Below are 13022 nucleotides of genomic sequence, written 5' to 3'. Positions count from 1 at the left end.
AATATTGCAGCATAAAAAGCTCTTTAAAACGTTTAACTGTATGCCCTTGTTTCTCTTTCTTTAAGTATTTATTCATTTCTTCCTCCAAGATTGGGGGGATAACTGAAGGGTCTTGGCCCTGCAGGGACACACCCTGGGCCCAGAAAAGGTACAAACGGTGACCGTTTGGGCCCACGGTGCGTCCCTGCAAGCCCAGGAAATGCCCAAAATAGTTTAAAGCAGCCCTATTTCTTTCATGCGGCTTCTTTTCCAAACGATATATCAATACCACTTCCATGGCACTGGTGATGAGTTTCTTCATTATGCTGTTAAAAGTTTTGACCAGTGCTGCTGAGTAAATATTCTTTAAGCCACGACCCGGTTGATTTATTTATGCAATGTTTGTCGGGTACCTGTATCCGATGTCGGGTACCTGTATCCGACGTCGGGTACCTGTATCCGACGTCGGGTACCTGTATCCGACGTCGGGTACCTGTATCCGACAAACATTGCATAAATAAATATACAGGCACCCAACAAACATTGCATGAATAAATTAATAATCCGAGTACATGCATCCTTATAACAAGTCAAGTCAGACTTTACTGCATCAAAGCATACACGTGATTCCCATTCAAAGAATTTTAAAGATTCTTTATTGGGTTCAGGTGTCTCCTTGTCATTGCCCTTTTGGGTTAGGTTGCCTCCAAATTGTGTTCTTTGTTGGTTGTATATACTACATCCTTTGCCATATTCATTGTCTCTTGGTGTGCCCAGTCCTCATTATCTGCAGTCTAAGTGGGACTGGGGCATCTAATTGTCTTGGGCACCAATGAAAAAGTGGCCCGTTGCAAATGGCAATGCAATCCTTGTGTGTAGCAGTGTTTGACTTTGGGTAGGAGTTCCTTAACGGAGTAGTTTGCGGCTGGGAGTGGCCCACGGGATGGGGGGGAGCATTCCTAGTGTTTCGCCCTGGGCACCAAATGAAACTGCCCTGAGGGTGAAGATGACGTATAATCCGATTCTCTGCAGGCAGCTGAATCTGCCCTGAAATTCCCTCGGCGTGCGCAGCACGGTCATAAATCACTTCTGCTTGGGGGTCGGGGGGAGCCAAGGATGGTGATACCACCAGCCAGCAAGACACAAGGATCCGCTGTTTCTGAAACTAAAATCGAAATAGTAAAAACAAACCCATCGGCACCTAAATATACCTGGCGCTTTTCCGACATCAATAAGCCCCTCATAAATGCGCAATAAAAAATAAATACCTGCCCGTGCACGGCATGGAGCGCTCCTTCCTCCGTGATCCTCTTCCTAAGCACGTAGACGTCCCACGTGAAAACGTCACGACGACGTACCAGAAATACGTCATGACGCCGTAAAGGCATTTTAGAAAGGATCGGCAAAGTTTTAAACAAACACACAATGCTATAGGGACTTTAAATGCGTGATTGATAATGAAAGCAATAAAAGGCTTCCGTTTAGCCTTCTCTGCCACACATTGCAAAGGGGTAAATGAACACCCCGCCCCCCTCCCCGAGAAATGCCAAATCGCCCCCCCCCCATGCAGGAGAAAAAAAGAACGGAACTGTTATGCTGGAAATTTGTATCCAAATGCGTCTGTCTGCATAAAACACCTATCCCCACCTGCTGCACATACACATTCCCACCTGCTGCACATACACATTCCCACCTGCTGCACATAACAAATCCTCCAAGCCCCTCGACCCCCCCCCCCCTCTGATGGGGAGGATAACTAACTGTTCACTGGTACAGTGTAAGTCCCATTGGGAAGGGAGAAACGAGCTTTGGTCAGCCCCACTACATAAAACACCTCTCCCCCTGGCAAATCGCACATCTGCATTAGAAAACCGAAAAAAGAACTGAATCCGCCAGTACTTTAAGTAAATCTCACCGATGCACATTATAAACCCCCAAAAGATACAGAAATACCCCCTCCCCAATATTGCCTCGTCCCTGTGATGCACATTACATATCCCCAAAACTCACGGAAATGAAAAAAAACAAAACCGAATCTGTACTTTACGTAAATCACACCCCTGATGTATATTACAAACCACCAAAATACACAGAAATACCCCCGTCCCAATATTGCCGCTCTGCATTAAAGTAACAATCAACATGATATAACTTTAAGACTTAACCAGCAACCAAATTCCAGCACCAAATAACTATACGAATTGGGCTTTGCAATGGAAGAATCGCTCCCGCTTGTGCAAAAAAAGATGAAGTGAACGTTGCAACCCTCGTAGTGCAGAGCAGCCCACTGTTCGGTTTTCCCTACTGAAACCTGCCGGTGCTGCAGGTGGAGGGAGAGATAATCAGGGCCTGCTTTGGGGCCCTGCTACAGAGCCAACAAAGGACACACCATGCTTTCCCTGGCTCGTGCCCAGAACTGCGTGCCTTCCACCAGGGCGGCCCTTTATTTCAATGTGTGCCTCACGTCACTGCGGATGCTGGACGTGAGGCGTATGTAACATTCCTCTTTCTTTCCAACCAAACGCAACAACGCACAAACCATAACCATATCAAACAACATCACTAACTTTCCTGTGCCAATCTAGTCCTGCAGTTTCCACCTTGTCATTTCACCACTCAGTCTCTCAGCCACTCCGGAGCCTTCGGGGCGGCCCTTAGGTCATACCGGCTGGGCCTTTGCCGGGGAGTGTTCTCAGGGCCAGGTCCCCCCTTCTGGCTCACCCTCATCTTCTGGGTACACCCCCTCAGATCCTAATGGTTGCTCCTCGGGCTGTCCACTCGTTCGCTTTCCCTCACCCCGGGGACTTCAAACGTCTGGTGGCATCTCTGCCGCAGCCTTGAACTGTGTCTCCATCAGTCCACATTTGTCAGGGTACCGACTTGAACCATAAAGCATTCCTGGCAATCGTCTGATGCCGTCGTGCCACTGTCACCATCGTTCCTTCTATTCGGGTGACTGTCCAGGGTGCGCAGTCATACCGTGTTTCAAGCTTGGACCTTGTGGGGTTTCGCAACACCAATACGCGATCAGCGACCCTGTGTCTCGACCTTCTAGCGTGCCTCCGGAGGCTCATGTGTTAGTTTGCTGCCACTCTCCTCCATTGAGTGCGGTCGCTGTCAAAAGTGCCAACTCCTCTGCTTGGGTGGTGTGGTATGGTTGAGTTTATCAATGTCCCATACATGAGGTCCGCCAGGGGTAAAACCGTGGAGCTGTGGGGCGCCACCCGGTAGTTCCATAGGAATCTGTATAGATCCACTCTCCAGGGGCTGTTTTGAGCCCTGCATATGCGTAGCACTTGGTTAATTGTTCGCATAAATCTTTCCACATAGCCATTGGCCACCGGGGCGTGATGTGGTGATGTTTGATGTGCAAATCGTCCAGGTATTTCCTGAGCTTCATCCCCCTGGACGGGTGGTCCATTGTCACTCCTGATGAGTCTTGGCAAGCCATGAGTTGCGAACATCTTCTCGAGCGGAGGCATCACAGTCTCCGCTGCTGTTGAGGATATGATCTCCACTTCTGGGTATCGTGAGTGGTTGTCCATGGCCACCAGCAGGTATGTTCCTTCCTGTACTGTGCAGAAGTCGACGCTGATGGCATCCCACCTTGATGACCCACGCTCTGCCGACAGAATGGGTTCAGGGTTTGGAGGTGCTCCTGTGATTTGGCAAGGGAGACAGGATGTAATGACTTGCTCTACCTTGGTGTCAATGTGAGGAAACCACACCGAGTGTCGAATTCTGGCCTTTATTCTGACCATTCCCTGGTGGCCTTCATGTGCCACTGCCACGATTCTGTCCTGCAGGCTGCTGGGGATCACAATGTGGGTTCCCCTCAGGATCAACCCTTCGCTGAGGACAGACATTTCCTGGCATACTGGAAACATGCCAGTAAGGAAGTCTCTGGCCGCTGGGGTGCGGTTATGTACATGGTAGAGGAAAGATTTCCAATCACCCACTATGTTAGTGCTCTTGACTATGTCGCAGTAGGGGTCAGTGTGCGGGCCTCAACAATGTCTTCGATGCTGACCACCTTGGGCTTCATGGTCTGAATGATTTGGAATATGTGCTTGTCGCTGAGGTTGGAGCAGTCTTTGCAGGCAGCTCTCTTCTTCTGTGCTTCAGCTACTGAGTCTGCTTTCTACCTCAACATTTGTGGGAGGACCCATATATACCCCTGTGAACCACGGAGCGGCCGCAGAGCTTGTTGCTGAGGTTGGAGCAGTCTTTGCAGTCCTTGTCAGGCCGGCAGGACTGCTAGACATGTCTCCAACCCTGGCTACTAGTACGATTTTGAGTACCCCAGAGAGCCAACACGCCAAAGAGGGCGATAAAAGGCGCTTACGCAGTTCAAAACTGCAGCTGGACATGAAAAGTGCCAGCGGGTCTGCAAGCGGCAAGAAATAGACTTCCGTCAGCGCCATCAAAATTGTGCGTAAATCGACATCAACAGAACAGAGAACTCGCGCTCCCAACACAGCTGCAAACGAAATGGCAAGTTACGGCTCAGATCAACGCCGCCACGGACTGCTTTGGCGAAAACCAGCCGAAGCCCGTGCATGTAGTGAATGAGGACGACGAGGTGGGCAAACTTCAAACATCAAAAGATGGTCAGCAGACTCTGGCGGTGGGCTCTCCCTGACACCGGGGAGGAATTCCGCGCCGGACCCGCTTACGACTCCTGTGACTTCGAGATCAACGAGGAACTCCCTCCGCCTGAACTGTCAGCTCTACTTGAGGTCCCACCAAAACAATTGCTATTGTCAGAGATTATGGATAAACAACTAATAACACATCCGGATACTACGGAGGCGGAAAGCACACTTACCAGCGGGTGCTCCCGGGTCGTCGAGGCGCGGAGCTGGACTCTGCAGCCCCTCGCGGCTGCTCCACAGACCGCGAGTGTGCCTGGTGGGCGTGGCTCCAGCCCGCGGGAAGGGACGAGCGGCTCCGGAACGGCCCCAAGGGCGTCAGGAAATGGATGCGTCGCCGCTCCTGAGGGATTCATACTGCAGGAGTGGGACTCAAAAAGGGTCGACGCGGACAGAGGAGGAAAAAAAACTAAAGCATCGACACAGGAGGTGGTTAGTGTAAAACACAACCAAAAGAAACTTGATCCAGTAATGAGGAATAGGGATCAATCAAAGGAAAACAGCAAAGACTCTTTAACATCAGAAACATTGGCTACAAGCAGCAGCAACAAAACTTTAGAGCCAAAGACCATTTTGATAGGAGCAGCATTGAGAAGTAATGGACATCCACAATATGCGGAAGAACCGCATAAGCAAAGAGAACCTGCCACTGCACAGAGACAAAGGAGGGAAAGAACCTTAGAGGATATGGGATTGCAACCACGTAAGAGTGGGACAAATCACTCAAAACATGACTCGCCCATGAGGGCTAACTCCCACGACTCCTCCACAACTTCATACCAAAGGTGTCAGAGCTATGGAGACCAATGGCCAGTAATGGCTAAGGAAACTCCGATAAAGAAACCCGACATGACAACAATAATGTCTGCAATCACCATAGCACTGACCCCCTTCTGCAACTCTACCAGACCATAAACAAAGTTTAAAAGATCAGGTGACGATGATAGCTATGATGCACACCAAGCTCATATACCTAGAAGGGTATAGAACAGCCGTTGACCAAAAAAAAAAAAAAAAAAAAAAGCTGGTGAAGCAGAAAAGGAAAATCTTGTACTAACTGGGAGATGCGCATTGGTGGGGCCAACTAAAATCAACGCACTCAATGCAAACAAAGAATCGCCAATAAAGGTGGTGCAGGTACTGCAAACCACACTAACTGAGCAACCTCAAGGTAAACCAGCACCTCTGAAAGACCTGAATGGAATCAACTACAGCATATTCAACCCCTCCCTAAACAACAAAGCGGCCAAGCTCAACTTACCTGAGGTTTTCCTTTTCAAAGCAAGTTCTCCGAAGAGCACCACACAGGCCAAGAGTCAGAGGGAAGGAACTACTACCCAGAAATAACTCAACCAAAGAAAACTGAGAGCAACCTTGAGTAAAGGGAAACAGACACAGGCAAACCAAAAACGACAAATAAGGAAGTCCTATTGAAACTTTCCAAGAAGCCGGAGAAGTATTTGCGCTCAACACCAGAAAGCAATACAAACTCACTTTTGGAAAAAGAAAAATAAAAAGGAAAAAAGAAAGAAGCCTCAAATTGGAAAGGACATTGAGGAGATCGCTGAAGAGAAAAACCAGCGAAAACTTGTCACAAATTCTCCAAGAACTATCAATGACTTTTTAGCAGATCAATCAGCCAAGATTTATTCCCAGTACTCGCACAGCGAGTCAGAAGATGAATCTGAAGACCTTCATAGTGAAAAATTGACAAAATGCAGTAAGCCGTCAGACCACCAGAGAAGACAGCTAGCAATTAGAGAGCACTTTAATCAGGCAAACTCACCGATAACCCCGAAGAATATGGAAACACAGAATCAAAACGAACAGAATAAAGAGCTTGGTAAGAAAAGAGACAAAACGCCAGGTTCATCGTCCTATCATGAACAGGCGCGAAGAAAACAGCAAAGAGAGGCCGATTTGACAGAGAAAACGTAGAAATGGCAGATATTCATCAAAGGCTAAAGAAATTATACACAAATCGAGCAAGAAGGAGATAGTTCTGGAAATCCTAACCCTGAAACTAGAACAGTCGCACAAAAACCGCAAGAAGATGGTGCTCAATAGGAGGATGGTAAGAAAGATTTTCAGTAACATCAATACATTGAAACGTCTGAGAGCAGAGGACTACACGAGGGTAGAACCGTATCACAGAGGATCGACTGCAAAGGTTTATATCCACATAAAGGTGGCGGCCTTGCCCTATTCAATCAATACGGCCTTAGAAGAGCTTCTACAATGTGGTTTTCACCCATCCATCGTGGCCGATACCAAATTTAAACAGGACAGAGGAGATGAGGGATCGGCGAAGACCCCTAGTAGTAAATCAACGCGATTCACGTCCAAAACTGAGGAGCTATATAGCTCGCAAAGGCTACCCTGACATATGACAACACCCTCTGAAAGAAGAACTAAAGAAATCAGAATTCCATCAGATTTAAGTGCACAAAAGGTATAAAGAGACAAGCGACAGAAATGTTCCATCAAAGGGATCCATAGCTTCCTTTAAGAGCACGAACACGAGCCCAAAGAGCAGGGAGAAAAGGGCGTCAGCTGTGTCAAGAGCTCTTCAAATACGAGCCAACTCACCAATACCAGCTACAAACACACAACAGTCAACCAAACCTGAAATAGCACTCTCTCCCATCAAACAACTATGGGCATGGTTACCCAAAACACTATCAGCATACGCCAAGAAATAGCAACCCGCAACCCACGGCAAGGAAGTTCAAGTAAAGGGGAGATTGAAGGAACACACACACAGCCTCTTAACTCTTTGCAGATGGGTTCATGGAATACGAGGGGTTACCAACATCTGCTGAAAGAGGGCGACGTAAACCTGGGCAATTTTAACTCTGCAGGAAACGGACTACTGGAAACACCTCACTTGGATGCATGGAATTCTTGCCTGCCAAAAAGGGTGTGTTGGGCCACCCATCGGCTGGGATCCTGTTGGCAGTCCGATCTGGGAGTGGGGTCTGCATTCAGAAAACAGTGTCGGCATCTTTAACCCATCTGGCACTCCTGACTAGCTTATGTTTCATCAGAATACCAAGGCTACAAAAGAGACAACAGTGGCAATAATTTCTGTGTACTGGAACCCCTTGAACATCCCAGCCAACGACTTTTTGGGGTTGATCGAAAAAACTTTGGATCATAATCTTACCGACCTAAAAGGGGACCACATGAAAATATGTGGTGACCTAAATGCTAGATGCCCATCCACCAGGGACACAACATATCAACCAAAGACCCCAGCCGAAAAAAGAGGGGAAGAGATGGTCTGAGCTAATGGCTTCACGTGGCTGCCACAACTTGGATAAGGCTTTCCCTAATCCCAATCTATTACCAATTTGGGAAAGAGATACCGTTAATTTCACGATTGACTATAACTTTGCTTCAGAGAATTTGCTAAAACTGGCCATATCTTTTGAAATCTTTAAGACAGAAGCCAGTGACCATAATCTGCTTAAGGCCACATGGGAAATTCAAAAACGTGCGACCCTCTACTGTGAATCTGAAATAGAATCCAACGTGCAAGGCAACCGCCTCAAGTTGTCAGCAGAAAGAATAAGAACCTTAAAGGTCAACTATCAAAAAAAAAATGCAGAGAAACAGATTGAAAACAGCAATAACGCTGGATTACCAGCCACTGCTGAGCCTGTACAGAGTTAAGACCAGGAAAAAGCTTACCGAACGGAATACAACACCCATCAATACGACAAGATCCTAGTCGTAAGAAGAGCCTTGGTGAGATGCTTAAAAAGAACAGCAAAAGCAACTAACACCCCAATGGCTCAAAAAGAATCAAGTATGGAAGCCAAATCATACAGAGTGTGGCTGAGAAACCATATAGTTTGTCTATGTATCAAAAAGATTTAGAAGAGATGTTGAACAAATTGGGGAGTAAAAACACGGGAGAATTTTGGTCTCTGATCAAAACATCAGGGGCGCACCCCTCACCGTCGCAAGCAAACTGCGTGCATGAAGAAACTTGTAAAGCGCACTTCTCAGCACTCTTTCAGGGTTCAGAGGAGTTGACTCAACGAGCAGGCCAAGAATCCCAACACTTCATGGTGCAATCTCTCTAATGAAGATGACATAAAATCAGTCCTACAGAAACTAAAAGCCTCACGTGCGCCAGGGCCGGATGGAGTGACAAATTTAGATCTCAAAACATTCTCAGACGAATGGGCACCATTTATCAGTAAAGTTTTTGAAATCTGCGCCACCGCAAAAACAGTACCGCGATCTTGGACCTCATCTGTGGTGGTCCCAATCTTTAAAAAGGGCAACAGAACGGATCCATCCAACTGCAGGCAGGTTGCGCTCTTAGACTGTATAGGAAAAGTCTTTGGCATGCTATTGCTCCATGAATTCCAACAATGGGCTAAGGGAGCTCCACTACACGACCCTTTTCAGGTTGGCTTTCAGAAAAACTCAGGAACTTCATTAAATATTCTAATCCTCAGCCTTCTGAAGAGCAAGTCACTGGAAGGAAATTCTAACATCTACTTAGCCTTCATAGACCTCACCCAGGCTTTTGATAAGGTGGAAAGGCCGATTACTTTGGGATAAACTTCAAGCAGCAAATTGCCCAAACAACATCATGGGACCGATAAAAGCTCTTTACTCAGAAACATCTTTGCAGGTAAAGCTAAACGCAAATGGCGCCTTATCAGAAAGTATTCCAACAAAAAGGGGGGTAAAGCAGGGATGCACTCTGGCTCCAGCCCTATTCATTGCCTTTATTGGGGACTACAAGAAATCAACAGAAGCCGTGAAGGCCTTCCCACCGAATGTTGGAGGAATCCAAGTGCCTAGAATCCTTTACGCAAATGATATCACTGTGATGGACCAGACCCCGATCAGGCTCAAACGCCAATTAACCAATCTAGCGGAGTACATCAACAAAAACAAGCTCCAGATTAACATGGGTAAAACGAAGATTCTGATCATGGGCAAAAACAACAAGTCCGCCCCTAGAAAGGCATGGCATTTGGAAAACACACTGAAACAGTCCCCAAATTCAAGTATTTGGGGGTCATGCTTGATAACTCCAGGCAAGAAACCAGCATGCAAAGCTTTATCTGCTCGAAAGCGCACACTTTGACCACACAACAAGCGTGGATGCTAGACAATAAATTTGGGTGCTTTTCGCTCCTACCAGCACTAAACTTCTATAAAACAAAAGTTATTCCATGCTTGACATATGGTGTTGAAGCCATGCCCACGTTACCTGACAAAATCTGGCCAAGGATTGAAGGCTTCTTCTGGAGATCACTGCTATCGGTTCCCAAATCAACCTCTTTACCAGCAATCAGGAAAGAATAGGGGCTGATCGCCTTAAAAACAGCAGTCGACGACAGCAGCATGTGTCTGTACAGAAAAATCCTTCTTCCAGAGTCCTCAATTCTGTATAATTTGATGGCCAACAAAATCAGAACTGGATGTTCCAAAATGTTAACATCATGGGCAATAGGAAAAAAGGAGCAATTAAATGCCATTGCCTGTTCTCATGAAGATCTGCTGTCAAACCCACTTAAAGTAAAAAGGAAACTAAAGGAACAGGATTGGATCATTACACAAGAGAAGGTTGCAAAGAACAAATTTCTGTCCAACTTACCATCTCTACAAAAGAAACATAATCCAGGGACAATCTATAAAAAATTCCCAAGCAGACCGCTGAGACAGCTTTTCATAAAAGCAAGGCTAATCTAAAAGGCTAAAATCTACTGCTGACAAATGAGATTTTACACATCAGAGGCAAAAGCTCAACAAACATCTGCAGGCTGTGCAAAGGCGAGGAGGCCATGGAATCAATCCGACACCTACTTCCATCATGCCAAGTACTACAAGGCATTAGACAATCTTATCTGGCAACCCTCCTAGAACCTAATACATTTCACGAGGAAGAGACTTGGTGGCCTCGCCTAATAGGCGGGGAAAAAACGGCCTGGTCAATTGCCACGGTAAAAATATTACAATATGCCTTTATGCTGATAGAGAAAAGAGAAGGACAATGATAAAGCAAATGGCAAATGACTACATGTAAAGTAAGACATTTTAAACAGATTGCCAATGCCTTGTTGAAAAAGAAGAGTCATCTAAGTTTGTTAAAATCAAATTGTTTTTGATAAATAGAAAATAAAAAAAAATCAAAATAATATGTGCTCCTCTGTTTCCTCTGCTTCACTCGCTTCCCCCAAGGTCGCAGCACTCGGGTGCCTGGATAGGAAATACACCAGATTGTCCGTGCCCGCTTGGTAGGCCAACTCAAACTCATACTGCTGAAGGTGGAGCAGCCACTTCCCAATTCTGGCCGGAGGGTGTGCTGATGACCGTGTAAAGATAGGGATGAGTGGCTTGTGATTTGTGCAAGCCTTGAATTTTCATCCATAGAGATAGATGTGGAAATGGCAGCAGCCCCAGAGTACCGCTATGGGCTCCTTCTCGATGTGAGAGTATCGCTGTTCAGTGGGCCGTGAGGCATATGCAATGGGCTGTTCTTCACCTGTCCATGATATTCGAACGAGGCTAGTCCCGAGGCCGACGGGGCTACATCGACCTATAGTTCAGTCATCAACGCTGGGTCATAATATGCCATAGTTGTTTCTGATGACCGGGACATCTTGATTCGCTCAAACGCCGCCTGGCATTCAGAGCTCCAGGTCCATTTGGTCTTCGACATGGTGAGCTCCCTGATCTTCTCGGACATGGTTGCCAGGTTTGGGATCAACCTCACGCAATAGGTTGCCATCCCCAAGAAGCTGCATACCACCGTGCGTGATGTCAGAGGGAGGCCTCCTTTATGTCCGCAATCTTTTGTGGGTCAGCTGACACTCCCTCACTGTTGAAGACGTACCCGAAGAATATAATCTCCTCCTTCAGGAACTCCAATGTGTCCCGGTGGATGGTTAGGCCTGCAGTCTCCAGCCGGCTGATCACCATCTCGAGGTAACGCATGTGTTCCTGCCCATCGCTGGTGTGGATAAGGATGTCATCACGGATATTCAGCACCCCTGGGATTCCCTGGATTACTTCCTGGATGGCCTGCTGGAACACATCCGCCACTGAGGAGATACCGAAGCTCAGTCTCTTGTACCGGCGTAGACCCAGGTGTGTGGAGAAGCTGTGGTGTACCTTGATTCGCGGTGTAGTTTCAACTGGTGGTATCCAGCATTCAGGTTGATCTTCGAGAAAACCTTCGATTCTGTGAGGTCCGCAATTATCTAGCGTGGGGGTGATGTGACGATCCCTTTTGATTGCTGCCTTTGGTAGGCGCATGTCAATGCAAATCCTTACTTTCCCCGGTTGCTTCGTTACCACCATTGGCGAGACCCAGGGCGTTGGTCCTGTAACTTGTTCAATAATGCCAGCCTTTTCGAGTTCACTTAACTCCTTTTGGACTAGGTCTCTCATATGAAATTGGGTTCTCCTGTGGCGTACCGCCCAGGGCTGTACAGTCTGGTCGATGTGAAGCTTTAGGAGTTTGCCTTTCAAACATCCGATGCCATTGAGGATGTCCGGGTACTTGTCCAGGAGGTCGGAGATGTCCATTAAGTCTGTGACGTCGCAGATGAACCGGATCAGTCCTAGGTCTAACGCTGCATCCCCGCTAAGCAGGCAATCGATTCCTGCATTGACAACATATTTGATTGGAGGACTCGGTCGGCCCTGCTTGGTGGTGTTCTGAAGCGTCCTTCCACTGGTAGTGGCGTCTTGCATCCGTAGGCAAACAGGAGAGTTTCAGTTGGCCTGAGGTCAGGTTGAGAAGGCAGTGTCTGGAACATTGTTGATGGCATGACATTTACTAACGCCCCCGTGTCTATCGTCATGAGTGTCTCCTGGTCCTGTATGGACACAAGGCATGTGTGTCTTCTCTGTCTTTTCCTCAGCTCTGTACTTCTGTGCTCAAGTGCTGAGATCAAATGGACCTTTCTTCTCCTCGTTCCCCCAGTCCCCTCGTCTGTTGCTGGGTCACCATAGTCTCCGGAATTCATCTGTCGACGAGTTGGTGTCCTCTACGCGATGCGTATCCGCTTGCTTCTTTTTCTTGAAAACTTTAGCATGTTGCGGTTGGTGTTGCGGGGATTGAGGCTGCCCAGAGGATCTGCACACGTGCGTAGTGGTCCTTCCGGCCACATGCCCCACATGTGGTCCCTGCACTGGGTAGTTTTTTCTTCCATGACGTGCACCACCACACCATCCGCACTCGGTAGGCCCCGGGATCCTCGGTTGCCACTGTGATGAACTGCTCGCCTCACTGTAGTCTTCCTTTTGTGCTTGGCGGTTGATGATTTGCGCTATTACCCAGTCGTTGGCGCCAGTTGGGAGCTTCTGTAGCCTGGTGCCCATGTGTGCCACCCTCGCGTGCAACAGCACTCTTTG

General features: G+C 47.5%; 1 protein-coding gene across 3 annotated transcripts in view; it reads right to left on the bottom strand.

Annotated features, from left to right (window-relative positions):
- GATAD2A (GATA zinc finger domain containing 2A) overlaps window positions 1-13022 on the bottom strand; it is a 1131740-nt gene that overhangs the window by 911943 nt on the left and 206775 nt on the right. For 2 of the 3 annotated variants that reach the window (XM_069649093.1, XM_069649106.1), the window contains exon 1: window positions 1248-1365. The exons of the other annotated variant lie outside the window; for it this stretch is intronic. The gene's annotated coding sequence lies outside the window, so the exon portion shown is untranslated. Of the gene's footprint in view, window positions 1-1247; window positions 1366-13022 lie in introns of those variants that run through there. 3 annotated transcript variants of the gene reach the window in all.

Source organism: Ambystoma mexicanum, chromosome 1p (assembly GCF_040938575.1).
Source record: "Ambystoma mexicanum isolate Mex_15411 chromosome 1p, UKY_AmexF1_1, whole genome shotgun sequence".
NCBI classification, from domain to species: Eukaryota; Metazoa; Chordata; class Amphibia; order Caudata; family Ambystomatidae; genus Ambystoma; species Ambystoma mexicanum.
Note: the sequence above shows the minus strand (reverse complement) of the source record. Positions and strands in the feature narration are given on the sequence as shown.